Below are 19,041 nucleotides of genomic sequence, written 5' to 3' on the forward strand. Positions count from 1 at the left end.
CATTCAAGGCTCAAGGGGAAAAAAAAACATTTAATCCTCATACAGTCTTTTAATTCATACTTATTGAACAAATAGCTATAATCTCTTTGGACACATTAGTGAATAAAATCCTTCCCTCCAGGAAGTTTATATCCTAGCAAAATTAAATTCTGTATATCCTGGATAAACACAGAGCCCCGTGGTCCAATGTCAAACTCAGCAAACAGCCTTTTCACTACTCAAAGGAGCTCTGAAAACATGCAGCAAAATAGTCCAGGGCACACAGGTGACAGCCGGCCAGCTTTACCTGCTTAGCGTATTCTCAGCATAATTGACAAATTAGGGTCCATCCACTGGGCTGAATTTTGAGGTGGTTCTATCCAAATTAGTTCCTTGAAACCTAATTAAATCTGAGCAAGAGAAATTTAGGTTTCCAAATCTGCCAAACTAGGCCAACAAAGATAGTTTAGCAGGTAAGGATGCTGCTGTCAAGTCTGACAACTTGATTTTGATCCTGGTACCTACATGGTGGACAAACAAAAGAACTTCTACAAATTGTTCACACACACACACACACACACACACACACACACACACACACACACACACGCACCACAAATGTAAAGACAATTCTGCCAAACCAATGACCAAAGCCTGTTTCATAGCAGTTCAGTCGAGATGCAGTTGGCATTTAACCTTGTATCCTTCTTTAAATATTTGTTTGCTTTGGAAAGAGAACAGTGTGTTAACTGACTTAAGAGAGGAATACTACCTGTTGAGCTCACACATGGTGGCTCAGTCCTGTGATGCCAACACTCCAGAGGTGGAGGAAGGAAAATCAGAAGTTCAAGACCATCCTCAAGTATTATGATTTGAGACAAGCCCAGACAAGATGAGACCCAGAATCAAAAAAGGCCAACAAGTCTGTGACCCTCCCTCTCTGAAATTGACAGATCGCATCCAATCTCAGAGGCTAAGCAGGGTCAACCTGGTTAGTACTTAGAGACTGCTTTGGAATTCTAGGCTTTATTCTGATGGGTGGTGGCAAAAGCTTTTTTTTTTTCTTTTGGTTCTTTTTTTCGGAGCTGGGACCGAACCCAGGGTCTTGGGCTTCCTAGGCAAGCGCTCTACTACTGAGCTAAATCCCCAACCCCGGCAAAAGCTTTTAATCCCAGCACTCGGAAGGCAGAGAGGCAGGCAGATCTCTGGAGGTCAGCCTGGTCTACAGAGTTCTAGCACAGCCAAGGCTACACAGAGAAACCCTGTCTAAAACAAAACAACAGACTGGTGTGATGGCACAGGGCTTTAATCCCAGCACTGGGCAAGTACATCTCTGTGAGTTCCAGGCCAGCCAGGGCTAGAGAAAGAGAACCTGTCTCAAAAAAAAATTTTTTTTAATTTTAAAAAAGGACACAAGGATAGGTTGGTAGGCAAGGAGTGAGGATCTGGATGGAGTGAGGGCAAAGGGTAAATAGGATCAAAAGACATTGTATGAAATTCTCAAGGAACCGATCTTTTCTTAAAAGATCCATTGGCAAAAGAAATACATTTTCAGTTTTTACAACATTTCTTCAAATAACGATTTCTGGGAATACACCCATATTTTTTTTTCTTTTTTTTTTTTTCCGGAGCTGGGGACCAAACCCAGGGCCTTGAGCTTGCTAGGCCACTGAGCTAAATCCCCAACCCCTGGAATACACCCATATTAATTTCTGTCAGACATTTCCAAATTCTTAGAAGATTTTTAAAACACTGGAAATTTTCACAGAAGTATGAAACTCTGTTAAAACTGAAAATCCCACCACTACTGGGCCAGTGAGAAGGCCCAGCAGGTGAAGCACTTGCTTCCACTCCTGGTGACCTGAGTCCGATATACAGAACCTACACCATAGAGAGAAAACTCCCACAGGTTGTCCTCTGAGCCCTGCCCATACAGTGTCACAAACACATAGTAAGTAAGTAAGTAAATGTTAAAATGTTTTTAAGAAAAAAATCCCACCAAGCTAAACATTTTGAATAATGCCTTTACCTATAAAAGTCCATGGTTGGAAAATAGGACAGCATGATACTTCAAAAGCTTAATCACAAGCAACTAGAAGTCCCGAGTAATGCCTGAGGGAACACAGAGGCTGCCTGGTCCCCACTTACATGGCCCTGATGGCCACAACTGGCTACAGTAGGTTCTTTGTATAAAGCCCAAGATGCTAGCTGCCTGCTTGCCCCTGGGTAGATACCTCATATTAAAGTACAGGTTTTCAAAAAACAAGTGATTTGATTCACTGACCATCTTCCCCCTGGGATATTCAAAGACATGTCTTAGAAAACAAATTCTGGATCTTAATAATTAGAGTATCCAGTATGCAGAGCTCATGGGATATAATCTCTAAAATAAAAACAGAGTTTGGTCAGAAGCAATGGCACAGGCCTAAGGTCTCATTGGGAAGCAAAGACTTGAGGCTGCTGTGAGCTCAGGGCAGCCAGAACTACTCAGGGAACCTTTCTCACAAAAACAAACAGAGTAGCCATGAGGATGGCTCCGCAGTAAAAACACAAGCTACACAAGCTAAGGACCTGGGCTCAGTCCCCAAAACCCACAAAAAGCTGGATACATACATCTGTAATCCCAACACCCCTTTATCAGGATGAGAGATGCCTGGGAGCTCGGGGGCCAGCTCACCTGGTGTAGCAGAGCAGCAGAAGTGAGAGCCCCTGCCTCAGCAAGGTGGGAGGAAAGAGCTGACCCCCAGCGTTGCTCTCTGACCTAACCATGTGTGCACATGGTGACTTTTCTTTCATTTAAAACAACATTCTTGGGGCTGGGGATTTAGCTCAGTGGTAGAGCGCTTACCTAGGAAGCGCAAGGCGCTGGGTTCGGCCCCCAGCTCCGAAAAAAAAAAAGAACCAAAAAAAAAAAAAAAAAAAAAAAAAAAAAACAACATTCTTTTGCCATTCCTTTGAATCTGTACAGTGAAATCATCATAACCTAATTGAAAAGCCAAGAAAGTTCCATGAGTTTTATTCCCCTTAGGAATAGAAAGTCCTGTGGTGGCTAAATCACAAGAACATGAACCTTTTCCCTCTTCTCCAGCTGGGGACATACCTACTCTTCCTTCTCCTCTTCCTCCCCGGCCTTGCTAGCTAGAGCCACAGGGAGAAGAGAGAGGAAAGGAGCAAAAAGGGTCTTTTCCATGTGATCAGTTAATGTTTCCTGATGGACATTTTATAACTTCAGAGGCCAGCCCACCCTGTCATGGTTTCTCTCCCCTAATTCCTGTGATCTGAGCAAAAACACTATATTCATAAGCTTTACTTTCCTTCAACAGTACTTCACCAGTGGTCAAGATAGCTCCATGCAAGCCTAGTGACCTGAGTTCAATCCCCAGAGCCGGACTAAGGTAGAAGGAGCGAACTGACTTTATAATGTTGTATAATGTTGTCCTCTGACCTCCACATTTGAGCCGCAGCACACTGCCCACCCTCCCAGACAGATGAAGAATAAATGAGTGCTTTTAATTAGAAAATAGTTCTCAACAAGGACAAGTGTGGGGCCACTGCCCAGACGTGTCGTTGGTAGATAAATCTGGACAGGCGCAGTAGTAACTACCAGGGCTGCTGCTGACTCTCACACACAGCACAGGATGTTTCACAATCAAGATGGGGATTTTTTTTAACACTGATTTACTTGCTGGGGGGAGGGGGGCATATGGTTTCATAGAGATCAGAGACGACTTGCAGGAATCAGTTCTTTCCTTCCAAAATATGGGTCCTGGGATTCATCAAGCTTGGCTCCAAGTACTTTTGCCAGCTAAGCATCTCCCTTGGCTGAGAATATAACTTCTGATGTAATATAAAAGTTCTATAAACTTGTCAGTCATCTCCCCAAATTACATAGATTTTCTTTTTTCTTATAAATGCTTTACCTATAGGCATAGAAGTATGTTTTGTTTTAGTTTGGGTTTTTTTTTCCTTCCTTTCATTTCTAAGACAGTCTCATGTAGACCAGGCTGGCCTTGAATTCCTGATATTCCTGCTTTCCTCACCTCCTAAGTGTTGGGATTACAGGTGTATGTCATTATGCTGGGCTAGACCTCAAACTTTCATATATTTCTAGTGTCGAAACTACAGCTTTTTAGCCAGGATGAGAAGTGACAAAGCGTGTGTGTTTCTAGGGACCCCTAAGTTAATCCAAGTGAGGAAAGTCATTTTAGAAATGGGATATCTGGGGCTGGAGAGATGGCTCAGCGGTTAAGAGCACCCGACTGCTCTTCCAGAGGTCATGAGTTCAATTCCCAGCAACCACAGGGTGGCTCACAACCATCTGTAAAGAGATCTGATGCCCTCTTCTGGTGTATCTGAAGACAGCTACAGTGTACTTATATATAATAAATGAATAAATCTTAAAAAAAAAAAAAAAAAAAAAAAGAAATGGGATATCTGGGGTGTGGAGTAAAAAAAAGAAATGGGATATCTTTTATCTTTTCTTTTTGAGATGACTTTTTAGCACAGTAGAAAAGTATTCCATCCTTCTCTGAACTCAAACATTATATATCTCAGAGGTAAGATATATATATATCAAATCACTGGAGAGAGGGGGAATACTTGCCAGTGCTCAGGAGCAGAGACAGGGTAGCCAGTGCAAGCCTGGGCTACACAGTAAGTTCAAACCTAGTCTCACTACCTAGAAAGAGCCTGTCTCAGAGAGGGAGAAAGAGCATAAGGAGGGAGTGCAGGGGAAGGGAAGGGAGGAGAAGACAAGAGAAAGGGAAAAGAAAAGAGCTGTCTCCCCAGTTAGAAGGATGGTCACATTGTCTGCTTGTAAGATAAGGGTGGCTCTAGAGATGGAGGAGAAAACACGGGCCGTTTGGGGAAAGGATGAGGCGTTGCCCGATAGGGGCAGAGATTGTCAACTCTGATTCTCAAAGAGCCGTGCAATGCTATGCAAGTCAATCAAACTTAGCTCATTAATTCCCCTTCCTCGAAGCTCTTCTCTCTTGTGAAGAGAGAAGGGAACCCACCAAAACTACAGTCTTCTGATAAAGGAGAAGCAACTCACCATGAGAGCACGACACTGCTGCCTCTCTGAGGACAAGAGCCTGTCTGTGCCACTGTGCCCAGGACCGTGTATCAGTGCCAAGAATGTGTGTTCTTCACCACCAACAACAAAAATTCCTAGCTGCAAAGAGGAGAGACTGTTCCAGAGTGCACAGCACTCTGTGTCCCACGCCAGCATCCAAAATAATGGCCGATACTGTTCTGCCCTTAGCAACCCAAAGCAGTGCTTGTGTCATTTACTTCCTTAATACATATTTCCTGAGCAACTATTATGATGTGCTGGAGAATTAATGATCTCTGCCCTGGGAAGGCTTCATCATACATCCCTCTGAAATAGAATGGCTTTGGACTAGGACCAAAGTCAACACAATGTAGATTTCCGATGCTGTATCCACTCCCAGCCCCACCAGTTTGAGGAGCTGGGACAATTGACAGTAACACTAGTTTTTGCCAAGTCCACATTTTTTGGTCTAATAATTTGGAATTCTTTGTACAACAATAATGTGTGCATTTGCTGTAGACAAATTGGTTTTGGCTTCTTGATGAAATGCCTACGGTCATCTATTTTCTACAATTTAACAATATTTTTAGAAATAGAGAAGTTAAATATCAACAAGTGATGTTCCTTTCTTTCTCTCCCTCTCCTTGTACTCATGTAGGGAAACAAAGTTTACAGAGCCTCAGATGGTGACCTTCACAGAACAATAAAAACCCTTGTCTGCTTCTCAACCTGAAATGGTCTTACGGTTCTGCAGAGCCCATCTCTACCTCAGAGAGCCTGAGGGTCTGGCGTGTCTGGCCATCCAGACTCCTTTTCATCCATCTCTCATGGGAGCCTGTCCGTGGCAAACTGATAGTCCAGATGCTTAGTCTACTAAGTCCTACCACAGGGTGCAACTGGAGATAGTGCGAAAGCAGTCATTGAGAGATTAAGAGCATTAGCCTGGCACATGATTTTAATCTCAGCACTCGGGAGACAGAGCAAGTAGATGTTTATGAGTTCAAGGCTAACCTGATCTACATAGTGAGTTCTAGGCCAGCCAAATCTGTGTGCTGAGACCCTGTCTCAGAGAAAGAATCTAATGTAGTGTCCCAAGCCTCCAGTGCCAGCATTTGAGAGTAGAGTTCAAGGACAGACTTTCTAATACATAGCAAGTTCAGAGCCAACCTAGGCTACATTAGACCCTACAGGATCTCAGTATGTAGCCCGTAGCCCTGGCTGGCCCAGAACTACACTTGTCTCTACTACCAGAGTTCTGGGATTAAATGGGCATGGATGCCACCAGCTGGGCCTTCATAGTAAGGTTTTGCAATTTGTACTTTTTTTTTTTTTTTTTTTTTTTGGAGCTGGGGACAATTTGTATCTTCTTGTCTTTGTTTCTTTCTCCTGGAGTATCTCTCCATTCAGTAAATAGTAGTCGCTGAGCCCTGTGATCTGTCAGGCCTGGTTCTTAGCACTGGAAACATTGCAGTAAACTCTGCATTTGCATTCTAGCCTTTGGGACTTGGTTCTTGCCTGTTGTGAACGCACTGTGGTTATGCCTAAGACTTTCACTTCCACCCCAGTAACTTACATTCACTGGAATCTTCCAGAGCTGGCTTTGCGTCCCACACAATCACCTCTCTAACCTTGCTTGCTCCTCTGTACTGAAGATCAGAATATATTTACCTATAATTTTTAGACACTTTCCCAGAAGCTTCCAAGGGAACCAAGGGAACTGGGGAAAGTGCTTTCTTTGTTCAGACTCGAGATGTGTCCCCCAGAATCCAACTCCATTTGTTTCATAGAGGAGCTGCTCACAAAAGAAAACAGAGCTTCGTTCACTCTGTGCCATCATCCCTGCTTGCTGGACAGATGCTGTGGTGCTGCAGTACAATCTACAGTCAAGGTGACCTTACCAGGATGGAATGATTGGTGTCTCACAGTTCTGTGAACTTGTAACAGGACTTCAGGCCTCAGCACAACTGACACCAAGTCGGAGGCACTATACCAACCTTAAAACCCAACACATAGGCTCCAACATGTACCAAAATAGGATTAAAGACCTCATCAATCAAAGATGTAGTCTTCGATTATAGTTCCAGGATCCAGGAAAAAACCCAAATGTACTAACCTTGGTATTTGGCTTCTGTAGTTCGACTTCTTGCTAACGATTCTTGCTAACTGAAGTATGTTAACCAGGATGTGATTTCTGTGCATTAAAAGACTTTTGTGAGGGTCAGGGTTTCATGATTTGGGGAAGTTCCCTGGGCAATAATAAAGACTTTCTATTTAGCTGTAAGAGGGGCTGGCTGCACATTCTCTAATGGAATTACCTCACAACATTTCTAGAGGCTGAGACACCAAGACACTGGGAGTCTTGGACTACCTCTGGGGCAACAGCACAGCACAGAGAAAGGACAGTTCCTAGGAGTGCACACCCCTAGACATTCCAGGGCCCCAGGAAGTTCACCTGTCTTTACTCCAGGTGCCCTACAGGCTCCCGAGCCTCCACCCTTGACAGGAAGTTGCAGAATGTTTCCTGGATCTGTCTCCTGATAGGTGGATCTGGCTATGGCACCTTCTGGGAAGTACACTTAGGAAAAACTGGACACAGCCCAAACCCAAGTGTTCTGGATCTGTGTGAAATGTCACTGGAAGCCCTGCTTTAAATCTGTGTAGTGGCCACTCTTGGTTGTCTTTACTGCTGCCTGTCTGTGTGTCTCTCTGGTTTCTTCAATTCTGTTGGCTAGAAGGAATAGAGCTGTGATAGGATGTGGGGTGAGCAGCCCCAAGACAATGTTAGGGTGTCCGAATCTCATGTGGGAAACTCCAGACCTTCTGTGAAACTGATTAGCCCTCTTTTGCAGCTGGATGCAGTGACAGATCTCTGGGTCCCAAGCAGTTCAGGTTGTCTGGAACATAGTGACTGGAAACTGAGGCCGTCCTGACCAATTTCCCTACATTGACCAATGGCTTTCTCTGCTGCAAGATCCACTATCTTGGCTTAAGACCTGTGCCCTCTCCTTGGGGACCTGAATCTTCTTGGTTTGGCAGGGTTAACCAGAAAAACCCAAACCTCTTCCTGTTCTCTCAGATTCACTGAAGGAAGTTGACTTTTCCCTTTTGTATGCCCATCCCACCCCAAGAAGGAAATCCCCTGGCAATGTTGGAGGGTACATTGGATATTCTACCTTGGGTCCCCTCTCCTCTCCACACACTCAAGAGAGGCTCTGGCTATGAGGGCTCTGGGAGAAATTTCCCTGGGGCAGAGGTAGCCCTTCCCTCCACTCTCTAAGGGAGAGCCCCCTCCCCTGTGGGCCCAATCCCTGGATGTTCTTTGTCTCCCCCTTTTCATAGTTTATATTTCCTTTTCAACCAGTGATCTGTATAACTGGAAAACCTCAAAAATTCTCTAAAAACTCAGGATCTCATTAGCCTCCTCGAGACAGTCTATTGCCAGCCGACCTCAGATGACTGCCAACAGTTCCTCTCAGACAACTGCCAACAGTTCCTCCAGTCTCTTCATGGATGAGTAGCAGACAGATTGGGCAGGGATCACTACTGGACAGTGCATCCAGATAGAGGAGGTTTTCTCCTTGGCCCAACCTGACCAGGACCCCAGCACTGACCAAGGTAAGGAGGCAGGGCTGGGAAACTTTCAACAGGCCCTTTGAGAGGATTAAGGCAGCTGCTAGAAAACCTACCACTCTGTCTAGGGTAGTTGAGGTAGTACAAGGGCCCCTAGAACTGTGTGTGGGTTCCTGGAGAGCATCTAGGAGGCTCACGGGGTGTTTATCCCCATAGACCCAGATGTGCACGAAGAAAGCAAGCAGCCAATCGTTTCTTTCGTTAAGCAATTTTCCAAGATATTAGAAAGAAACTTCAGAAGAAGGATTTGAGGGTCTGAATAGGCCCCAGCTATTGAAGATTGCTCAAAAGCCTTATAATAACCATGACTGTGTAATAGAAGGATTTGAGGGTCTGAATAGGCCCCAGCTATTGAAGATTGCTCAAAAGCTTTATAATAACCATGACTGTGTAGTAGAAAGTCAGAATAAGACGGTCATCCTGAACAGTAGTGACGGTGCTCGAAGGACTGATAAGAGAGACACCCTGAGTTCCTGGGAGCTGCAATCTTCTGGAAAAGAAGAGCTGGAACAATTAACACCCAAATTGGAAGAGGGAAGGAAGGAGCCTCACCCTTCATTTGATGGAGAATTGATGGGGCCAGGGCTCCTTTCCACTGATCCCTCAGGAACCCAGAGGCAAATGAGCCGCCTTCAGAACATCCCACCTGGATTCAGTGGCCCTGAAAGGCAATCCCAACAACCATAAAATGGAAGTCCTCTCCTTTTTATTGTCAGGTTTCTATTTACCTCAAGCCAGCCTGGAACAACTTTGAACTCTGACCCTTCTATCTCTACCTTCCAAGAGCCCGGAGGCCGATGCACCGATGCACTGTGCCCCACTTCCTCCTCCTCTTCTCCTTTCTCCTTCTAGTTACTTTCTAATCTGGTTCTTTCCTGTTAAGGCTTTCCTACTTAAGTTTGAATTCTCATGGTTCTGGAATGAATCATCAAACTTCACCCAGTTGGAAGCTAGATATAGCAAGAACTTAAAGGGGGTCTTAGAGCGAAAGTTTGGGGCACTCCATTACTGTCTTCCTCCTCCTCCTCTTCTTTCTCTTCCTCCACCTCTTCCTCCTCCTTCTCTTCTTTGACTTTTTTAAAAACAAGGTTTCTCTGTGTGGGCCAGGTTGTCGTGGAACTCACTCTGTAGACCAGGCTGACTTTGAACTCAGAGATCTGTCTGCCTCTGCCTCCCAAGTGATATTACACCCAATTTTATCATTTTAACAAGTTGGAAAGGAATATATGGGCCTAGAAAGATGGCCCAACAGGTAAAAATGCCTGCCACCAAGCCTGACAACCCATCGCAGGACCCACATGGTAGGAGAAAAGTGGTTCTCTGTTCTCTATACAAACATACACACACAAAATAGGTGAATGAATGAATGAATGAATGAATGAATGAATGAATGAAGTTTTAAGTAATACATATTCCTGGGTTTAGGCACAGACAATGACCATATTATAGTCATTGGGAATTCAGAGCAATAAAAAGTGGGCAATGAAGGGTGGGGTATAGCTCGTGACAATAGAACACTTGCCTAGCATATTTAAGGCCCTAGGGTCACAATACTCAGGTTAAACATGGGTGAGGTTGCGTGTGTGCATGTACACACACACACACACACACACACACACACACACACACACCAGTAACAACATATAAAAATTCTCATGGCAGAGAATATTGGCACACACCTGTACTCAACACTCAGAAATGGGAGGATCACAGCAAGTTTGAGGCCTGCCTGGTCTACATAGTAATTTCCAGACTAGCCTGGGCTACACAAGGATGCCCTGTATTACAACTCATGTCTGGAATGCTAGCATTTGGAAGACTGGGGCTGGAGAATTGCTGTGGATTTGAGGTCAGTCATGATATATAGTGAATTCCAGGTCAGCCTGAGTTACAGAATGAGACCCTATCTCAAAAACCCAAAAAGACAGTGGAAGAGATGGCTGGGCAGTTAAGAGTGCTTCCTGACTGTGCATACAGAGAACCCAGGCCAGATCCCAGCATGCACAAGGCTGCTCACAGCCACCTGTAACTTCCATGAGCTCCTGTACACATGTGATCCACATACACACACTTAGGCACATAACACCCAATTAAATACTGTTACAAGCCAAAAAGTATCTTTTCCATCTCTAAATTTTATGCCCTTTCCTACAAAAGTAAACCTTGTGAGGTGTATCCTTTTACATGCCTATATCATGCCTATATCAAATTTAAAAAAAAAAGTGTCCCAGGGGTTGGGGATTTGGCTCAGTGGTAGAGTGCTTGCCTAGGAAGCGCAAGGTCCTGGGTTCGGTCCCCAGCCCCGAAAAAAAAAAAAAAAAGAAAAGAAAAAAAGTGTCCCTAATATTCTATCTACTTTTGGGGGATCGTTCTGTTCTGTGAGACAGAACAATGTATGTACGTACGCGTATGTATGTATATATGTATGTACATGGATGGCCGTTTATGTGTGTATGTATGTGTGTGTGTATGTATGTGTCTGTTTGTGTGTGTGTGTGTTTGTATGCATACATATATGTACATAGCCCTGGCTAATCTGGAACCAGATTGCACTCAAGCTCACAGAGATCCCCCTGCCTTTGCCTCTGAAGTGTTGGGATTAAAGGTAGGTGCCACCACCAAACCTTCCATCTACTTTTCACATATCATATTCCTCAGGAATATGCCCTATCAGCACATTAGTTCCTGATTTCCATGAAAAGGTGCTGGGATTCACACACATATTTGTATAGAACGTTCCTAGCAACCAAGTAAAACCAGGTAGAAAAGCAAGACACTTAGCTGGGGTGTGGTGGCACACACCTGTAATTCCAACACTCCGGAGGTAGAAGCAGGAGGATCAGGAATTCAAGGTCATCCTTAACTACATAGCCAGTTGAAGGCCAACAGGAGACTTTGTTTCAAAATAAAATAAATGTGAAAAAAAAAAGCAAGACAGTAAAAGTAGACATTTGAACTTTGGCCAACAATAGATACTGTACAGAATTTCTTTCTTTTCTTTTTAATTTTTTTGAGACAAGCTCTCACTCTGTCAAGCTGACCTGGAACTTACTATGTAGCCCAAGCTAGTATCAAACTGGCAGCAATTCTCCTGCCTTATACTTCCAAGTGCTGGAATTACTGGGCTAAGCCACTACACCTGACATACATTCATCTAATTAGGCTGAGGGGCAGCAAATGGCTTCTGCCTGTGTTGTCCTGAGTTTCTGTAACAAAAGGTGAGGGCACCTCAGCTCTCAGGACATAAGTGTCACTCACTGAGGTCACATCTGCCCTGGGGACAGAAGTGCCACCTCTGAGATTCTCCCCATCCTTGTTGCCTAGTTTTCTACCTTTAACTCCTTCATATTGAGCATAAATATGGAGCACTTGGCTATGAGCCGTTAGCACATTAGGTGGGGCTTTTATTTTTTAAAACAGGGTCTTGCAATGTAGCACAGTCATGCTCAAACTCAGCAATCCTCCTGCCTCAGCCTTCTGAGTGCTAAGACCACAAGCATACACCACCACCTCTAATCTAATCAAGCCCTAGCCAATTTTACTCTAAAAGTTCCACTTCCTTTGCCATTCCCAACACTTCCTTTCACTCACAGGGAGATCTCAGAGGGAAGGGACTCACCCAGCTCAGCCCAAGGTGCTCATTTCAGTCCACAGAGAGCTTTTAACCATCCGGTCCTCTCCCCAGAAACCAGAAGGAATGCTGCCCGGAAGACTGCTCAGGCCGACTTGGCTGCCTATTATCTCTGTCCTTAGGAGATAAAGAACCAGCCCACAGGACAAGGGTCAAAGATAAATAAAATGGGAACACCAAGAAACATAGAGACCTTGGCCCCATTCAGTCCAAATCACAGTCAAAGCAGGAACCCAGAGCTTGACAAATAAGCTTTTAGATGTCTGCTTTCCTCCCACAAATGTGTTATAATTTTTTTTTAAAATGGAGTCCTGGACAAGTTTGCTTTTTTTCAGAGAGTTGAGGGTTTCCAGGCTTTCTATTCTTTTATCCTAGTTCCCCTCTTATTTTTATTTGTGAGGCAGGACCTCAGTACGATGCCTAAATTGGCCTGAACTTCCAATCCCACTTCAACCTCTAGAGACCCTGAAATTGCAATACAGTACCATACTGAGCTTGGAGACATGGCTTGCTTTTGGAGACAGGGTTTCTGTGTAGCCCTGGCTATCCTGGCACTCACTCTGTAGATCAGGCCAGCCTCAAACTCAGAGAACTGCCTGCCTCTGCCTCCTGAGTGCTGGGATTAAAGGCATGTGGAGCGGCCTCTAGATGAACTTCTAGTTACAAGTCTAAACAAATAGACAGTCTTGGCCTCTCTTAATGTAATCAAAGTAATTATTTTATAATCCTCTGATTAAATAGCTCACAGTGAAAGGATCGTCCTAAAATTATCTCCTCTGGGTGCAGTGACTTACACCGGTAATCCTAACAGTCAGGATGCTGAGGTAGGATTGCTGTGAGTTCAAGGTCAGCCTGGGCCACATCGTCCCAGACCAGCCAGAGATACACAGGAAAGCTGTCTCTAAGAGCAAAACACAACACTATGCAACATTAACATGTCTTATTTTCTTATTTGGGGTTTTTGGGGTTTTTTGCTGTGCCCCCTCCATGGTTTCTTTTTTTTTTTTTTTTTTTTTTTTTTTTGGTTCTTTTTTCGGAGCTGGGGACCGAACCCAGGGCCTTGCGCTTCCTAGGTAAGCGCTCTACCACTGAGCTAAATCCCCAGCCCCTCCATGGTTTCTTAAAATCCGAGTAACCTATAAAATATAAGAAATGATTCTCTGATCTATGTGCACATTAATTATTGTCCTTTAGAGAGAAGGCTCAGGTGAATCCCATTTGAGAAACCCTAAATTCTCTTCCTCCAGCAGCATTAGAGAGATACTTTGTAATAAATTGAAAATAGTTTGAAACTATGGATGGATGGATACATGAAAACATATCAAGCTGCTCTTCCCACTTCTGCCCAGCAATTATAAAATAGAAATGAGCCAGGCCGTGGGCTGGATGCCAGTGAGCTTTGTGTCTGACAACCGGCACTGACCACGGTCAGCTTCCCCGCACTCTCACAGCATGCCGTCTGACTCTTGCAGTAAAAGGGTCTTAAGGCCGAGGATTCAGCCTGGAGCCCCTGGGCAAACACTCCTGAGCCTCAGGACTCTATCCTTCCTTCTTCCTTCCTGGTCTTCTGTTTCTGATAATCTAATCTGAGACAGGTGAGATCTCTGTCAGTGGGTGGGGTGGGGTTGGAAAGAGACCGGGATGGCAGAGCGGGGTGTGTGTGTGTGTGTGTGTGTGTGTGTGTGTGTGTGTGTGTGTGTGTATGTGTGTGTGTATGTGTGTGTATTTGTGTTGGTGTGCATGGGTGTGTGTATAGCGAATGAATATGTGTATGTGATGTATGTGTGTGGTATGCATATAGGGGTGAATATATGTGTGTGGTATGTTTGAATGTGGTGTTTGTATGTGATAGTGTAGTATGTGCATGGTGTGTGTATGTGATGTACATGTGTGTATGTGTAGGGAGTGAATATGTATGTGAGTGGTGTATGTGTATACCTGGTATGTGCTACGTATGTGGGTGAATATGTGTGTGATAAGTATGTAGTGGGTGAATATCTATGTGTGCACATGTGTGATATGTATATGTATGGTGTGTGTGGTGTACGCACATTAATTTCAGGTTGCTATGTTGCTGTTCAAACATGGCTATATATTACTATGCTGTTCAGACATGGCCATGTAGTACCCTGCTGATGTTGAGATGTGTGTGTGTGTGTGTGTGTGAGTGTGTGTGTGTGTGTGTGTGTGTGTGTGTGTGTGTGTGTGTGTATAGTAGTACCATGTTGTTATTGAGACATGGCTATGCAGCACTGCTGAGCCTTGCTTGTACAGCACTGGCTGGCCTGGAACTCTGCATTCTCCTCCTCACCCTCCTAAACTGGGTTTACAAACATGTGCCACCACACTTAGCAGAGTCTTAGACTTTAAAACTCTCCAACTTAGGGATTGGGGATTTAGCTCAGCGGTAGAGCGCTGACCTACCAAGCACAAGGCCCTGGGTTCGTTCCCCAGCTCCGAAAAAAAAGAAAAAAAAAAAAAAACTCTCCAACCTTAGTTGGGGATTTAGCTCAGAAGGCCCTGGGTTCAGTCCCCAGCTCTAAAAAGAAAAAAAAGAGAGAAAAAGAAAAACTCTCCAACTTTTGAAACTTAGGATGAGGAGTGGGGAGATGGCTTAGCCAGTAAAGCACTCACTGCCCAGGCTCTGAGAAAGCTAAGAGGCACAACACTTGCGGATAAGGTTACCAGGACTAGGATCTGTCAGCATGAAAACCCTGGTTTCTGACTAAAGGGATGAGACGGCAAGCACTACTGAGAGGCCACCAGCTTCCAGCGGCTCTGCCAGACGTGGCAGCAGAGAGCCAGTGAGAAGCTGCAAGAGAAGTTGCAAGCTCCGGAAAACACATCCCTTCCCAGAATCCCTTAGAACACCAAGTAGTGAGAGGGCTGCCAATGAAGCTTCAGCTGAAAACATTACCTCATCAGGATGAGCCCCCATTGGCTGAATACTCCAGGCAAAGCTTGCCTTTAACCCTCTTCAATGCTATGTATGAAATCCTCCTTCCCATACTGCCTCGTTTTCAAATCAGGAAAATGGGTACCTGGGGGAACAACAGACCTTACTCTCACACTTTTCTTTTCTTTTTTTTTTATTTTTATTCATTTATTATATATAAGTACACTGTAGCTGTCTTCAGACACATCAGAAGAGGGCATCGGATCTCTTTACAGATGGTTGTGAGCCACCATGTGGTTGCTGGGAATTGAACTCAGGACCTCTGAAAGAGCAGTCGGGTGCTCTTAACCGCTGAGCCATCTCTCCAGCCCACTCTCACACTTTTCAATAAGTATATCATATACCACAACAGTTGTGAGGTCTGTATCCCCACCCCCACCCCCAAATTACTTGGGAACCATCTGCAGCAGATTGTCTACCTACAGGGTAGGTAGACAGAGATGATGTGAGCAAATCCTCAGATCTTTTTCTAAATTTGCAGTGGAATTGCCAGAAGGACCAAAGCCAAAAGGAACTAACAAGAATCAAAGCATTCTGAGGAAGAATTCAGGGTGTTCTGACTCCAGCTCTTGGGAATCAGATCTCTGGCTATTGGGTTTTGTTTTTATTATCTTGTTTGTATGTGTATGAGTGTTCGGCCTGCATGAATGTCTGTGCACCAGATACACGCAGTGCCTGCACAGGATAGAGGGAGCATGGGATCCCCTGGGACTGGAGTCACCATATGGGTGCTGGAAAGAGAACCTCTGCAAGAGCAACAAGTGGCAACTGAGCCATGTCTCCAGTCCCATTCTTTGTTTTTGAGACAGGATCTCTCTATGTAGCCCTGGCTATCCTGGAGCTCACTATGTAGACTAGGCTGGCCTCAAGCTCAGAGATCCTCTGCCTCTGCTGGCTCGCTGCACCTTTCCTTTTTCTTTTTTAAAGATTTATTATTTATTTTATGTATATAAGTACACTCTTGCTGTCTTCACACACACACACACACACACACACACACACACACACACACACACACACCAGAAGAGGGCATCAGACCCATAACAGATGTGGGTGCTGGGAATTGAACTCAGGACCTCTGGAAGAGCAGTCAGTGATCTTAACCGCTGAGCCATCTCTCCAGCCCTAACCCAGTTTTTCATTTGAGGCAGGGTCCTCACCACTCTGTTGACCAGCTGGCCTTGAGTTTGCAGAAACCCACTTACCTCTGCCTCTTGGGTTTTGGGGTTAAAGGTGTGTTCCACGCAGCCATTGGAGATCCTGTCTTAAACTTTAAAATCAAGGAAAGATTGGGAAGAAACAGCCTCTGGTTTTTTGTTTATTTGCTTTAACAACTAATTCTCTAAAAGTTATCCTCACAAACTGCACCCTCCATCTTTTCAGGAAACCTGCCAAAAGGCATCCAGATTTGTAAAAAGGCAAGGAACCGAGATCAGACAAAAGTCCAAGGTTGGGTTGGGGATTTAGCTCAGTGGTAGAGCGCTTGCCTAGCAAGCGCAAGGCCCTGGGTTTGGTTCCCAGCTCCAAAAAAAAAAAAAAAAAAGAAAAAAAAATTCCAAGGTTATGGCTGGCATTCCATGGTGAGGCAGGTACTCAGTAAACCCGTCTCTCGGTCATTAAAACTCGTATTTGATGGGACCACGAACAAAGGATTGCCTACTCGAAAAGCTTTGCTTAGTGATTAAAGCCACAGGAAGGGAGACACAGTTTAGGAGACTAGTATTTTCCACCACGTTAAAGCTGTTAACCCAGGGGCTGGCAAGATGACTCAGCTGGTAAAGGCGCTCGCCACCAAGCCTGACAAAACTAAGTTTGGTCCCCAGGAACTTCACGGTAGAAGAAGAGACCCCACTCTGACAGACTGCTCTCTTGCCCTCCCCACCCCGCCCCCGCACACACTGATGTGTACAAGCACCCATGTCTACACACACACAAATGAATAAAATGTAATACTCTTAATATCGATTACCTCTTACCTAAGAGTTAGTCTACAAACAAGAAACAAAACTCACAGACGTTAAAAATGCCGAGCTGACTAAGGAAGGTGGCCCGCCGGCCCCATACCATAAGGAACATCTTTTCTTCTAAGTTAATTTATTAATTTACTTACTGTATCCCAGGCTGATCTCAAACTCACCACATAGCCAAGAACGAAAGCCTGATCTCCTTCCTCTACTTGCCCAGTGCCTGGTTTGTGGGACGCACCTCTGTGCCTCGTTTGTGAAGTGCCACGCATCGAACCAGTTCAGTCTGCATTCGCCCGTCTGAGCCACATCCTCAGCTCTTATATAATTTTTAAATGCCAAGATATTGGAAGATTATTATTTGCTGTTGGTTCTATAACGATTTATGAAGCAGCAACACTTAGTGAACTGGGTTCTTCTATGATGCAGCTCACACTTGAGACACCTTCCTCCATGGAACCAGGCCTGTTTCCAGCTCAGACCAGACTGCAGCCAACGGTTTCCAAACCTGTTGGTGTTCTGCGGAACCGTTTTAGGCAGAGTTCCTACAGCAGAATGATTTAATAATATAAAACAGAACTAGACACTGCAATCCTCTGGAGACCACAAATCCTGCTTTAAATGGTGCCCAGTATATGCTGTGTATATATAAGAATATTACTCACCTTGGGGGTCCTGTTCTGGTGACTTGAAGACCCGTTTTCTTCAGCCCCTTCGCTCAGTCGGCTGACATGTCCCATGTGTCTGTGGCTGTGCTAATGGTGCTTATGTTGAATTGTTGTTCATTCAGACATGGCCTCTGCTGGGACCACACATACAGCCGGAGGAGCTTGCTCCCGTGTATAAGCTCCTTAATAGTTTATAGCACTTGTTGCACCTTCGATGCGCTAGGGGCTTTCTTAGACTGGAAGTTCCCAAACTTTCTCTCTTCAAAGAACTCATAGTGTCTCGGGAATTTTCCAATGGGTTTTGAGGCCAAAAGAAATACTTTGACAGGGTCGGGAAGATGGCTCAGAGGGCAAAGATACTTTTGGAGTGACTTTTGTTGTTTGCTTGCTAATTTGGGGTTTTTAGTTTATTTTTTAACCTTATGAACTGAGTGTACTCTGGGCACCACAGGCATGAATGGTAGCGGAGGCCGGACGGTGGCATTGGCTTCCTCTGGAACTGAAACTGCAGGCAGTTGTATGGCACCCTGTGGGGACTATGAGTTAAACCCAGTCCTCTTAACTGCTGAGCCATCTCTCCAGGCCCATGGTTTGGGGTTGCTTTTTTCATTGTGTTGCTTTGCTTTTGAGACAGGGTCACACTGTATAGCCCTAGCTAGCCCTATGCTTGGCGTGATCCTCCTGCCTCTGGCCATCCCAAGCTCCAGACATATGCCACCATGACCTCCTCTAGCGCTTGCTTTTGAGGTAGGGTCTTACTATGTAGGCCACACCTCAAACTCATGGCAATCCTGTTGGCTGAGTGTTGGGGACGCAGGTGCCATCAGCACACCTGGTAGACAAGACCAGGAGCCTACAGGGTGGTACAGCTGTGGACTACCTCACTGTCTTTAAGCAATTTATTTTAAAATATAATAATAGAGGGCTAGAGACATGGCTCAAGGGTAAGAGCACTTGCTGTGTTCACAATCATCTGTGACTACACACACACACACACACACACACACACACACAAATAAGAGAAAAATAAAATACAGTGGACACAGAAGATGACATGTATCTTTACATAGGCAAGAAAGGGCCAGAGAGGGATTACATGGAGTTATAAAGCATTTTAAAACAAAATCAGGGGCTGGGGAGACAGCTCAGAGGTTAGGAGC

At 44.8% G+C, this 19,041-nt stretch overlaps 1 protein-coding gene across 20 annotated transcripts in view; it reads right to left on the minus strand.

Moving 5' to 3' along the window:
* Nucleotides 1-18,119, minus strand: part of Fam13b (family with sequence similarity 13, member B) — an 86,684-nt gene extending 68,565 nt beyond the window's left edge. For 8 of the 20 annotated variants that reach the window (XM_087592549.1, XM_087592539.1, XM_087592541.1 and 5 more), the window contains exon 1: nucleotides 12,282-12,413. The gene's annotated coding sequence lies outside the window, so the exon portion shown is untranslated. Of the gene's footprint in view, nucleotides 1-9,214; nucleotides 9,324-12,281; nucleotides 12,426-17,878 lie in introns of those variants that run through there. The other 12 variants (XM_087592534.1, XM_087592525.1, XM_087592515.1 and 9 more) reach the window with 7 other exon arrangements.
* Nucleotides 18,120-19,041: the final 922 nt, after the last annotated feature.

Source organism: Rattus norvegicus, chromosome 18 (genome assembly GCF_021556685.1).
Source record: "Rattus norvegicus strain SHRSP/BbbUtx chromosome 18, alternate assembly SHRSP_T2T, whole genome shotgun sequence".
Taxonomy (NCBI): Eukaryota; Metazoa; Chordata; class Mammalia; order Rodentia; family Muridae; genus Rattus; species Rattus norvegicus.